Source organism: Arvicola amphibius, chromosome 2, assembly GCF_903992535.2.
Source record: "Arvicola amphibius chromosome 2, mArvAmp1.2, whole genome shotgun sequence".
In the NCBI taxonomy this organism is placed as follows: domain Eukaryota; kingdom Metazoa; phylum Chordata; class Mammalia; order Rodentia; family Cricetidae; genus Arvicola; species Arvicola amphibius.
Window position 1 is genome coordinate 147954458 of NC_052048.2, and position 1734 is coordinate 147956191.

A 1734-nucleotide genomic window follows, 5' to 3' on the forward strand; every position below is an offset into this window, starting at 1 on the left:
AAGGATGCTACCACCCACAGTGGACTGGGCCTTCCCCCTTCAATCGCTAATTAAGAAATGCTCTACAGTCCGATCTTATGGAGGCTTTTTCTCAATTTAGGTTCCTTCCTTTAAGATAACTCTGGTTTGTGTCAAGTTGACATAAAACTAGCCAGCACAATGTACTGGTTTTGTGGGAACCTAGTCTGTTTGGATGCTCACCTTCCTAGACCTGGATGGATGGGGGAGGAACTTGGACTTCCCACAGGGCAGGGAACCCTGACTGCTCCTTGGACTGGAGAGGGAGGGGGAGGGGGAGGAGGGGAGGGGAAGGAAAATGGGAGGAGGGGAGGAGGTGAAAATTTGTAAAATTATATAATTTAATAAAAAAATTTTTTTTAAAAACTAGCCAGCACAGAGCATTAGCTCTTAATTACACAGCTTCAAGAGTATGACAAGAATATGACAAGACACAACATCACACTTTTTTTCACAAGGAAACAACCTACACGTCTGGTGGAAAGTGAATTTTCAGGAGAGTTCCAGTAACTGACCTAATAGGTTGTAAACTCCATTCAAGCCTGTCTCCTGTGATGTATTCCTAGCACATATCTGCTGTGTGGAAAATAGTCTGTCTTGTACATTCATTACGTTACTGTGTATGTGTTCTGTGTATATTAGATGTGTGTTTGTAGATATACAAAGTATAAAAATTCTGTATGTATTTAGGCAGTGGGCACTTGACAGCCAATAGTGCTAAAATTACTCTCTACTCCCTCCTCGGCTCAAGAGCTTAACAAAATGGGCCAAGAAATATAGTTCAATTGAAGAATGCTTAACTAGCATGCACTAAAGGTATTGATATCCAGAACCACATACAGGTGCGGTGCTGGCCCGTATTTCTAGTATTTTTATTTATTTGTTTAGAAAAAACAAAAACTAATCAAACCAAGAGCTTGATACATTCATAGGCTCGGTATATTTCCACAGTTTTCAACATACATTTCTGTCCCCTCCCCCTCAATTACCTATAAATAACACACCCAGCCAGAGGCTTGTGCCTCAAGAACAGACAGAAGAGCTTGCTTGCTCAGCAAAGTTATTTTCTTTTTAGTATGGGTCCTCTGTGCTGCCCAGGTTAGTCTCCTGGGCTCAAGCGACCATCCCATGTCCTCACAGGTTGTTGGGACCAGTGGCGCACCAACAGCCCAAATCAGTAAACTTAGTAAACTTTTGTCCTAATATTTTGCTGTTGTTTCTCAAAGCCCAGACTAACCTTGAACTCTAGATGATCCTGCCTCAGCCTCCCCAGTGCTAACATCACAGGCATGCACCATCACGACTGGAAGATTTACTTTAATAGTTTCTTAAAAACAAGTAGGCGCCGGTAGTGGTGGCGCTCAGCTTTAATCCTAATCCCAGCACTCGAGAGGCAGAGGCAGGCGGGTCTGAGTTGGTGGCCATCTCGTCTACAGAGAAAGCTTCTGGACAGCCAGGGCTTCACAACCAAAACACAACTTAAAAATCGAGTGCATGTTGTTAAATTTGCCTAATAAAGACGGGTCGAGATTAATAACAGAAAAGAAAACGTAGGAACTAACAGACTCCAGGTCTCCAAGGAGCCCGAAGAGAAAGCGGAGGCTCATGAGACTGCCGTCATCGAGAGGGCGGCGCAGCTTTATTGCGCACGCTCGCACCCCGCCTTAATTCCCCCCCCCCGCCCTTACAGAGCGCATGCGCGTACGGGGCTCGCTG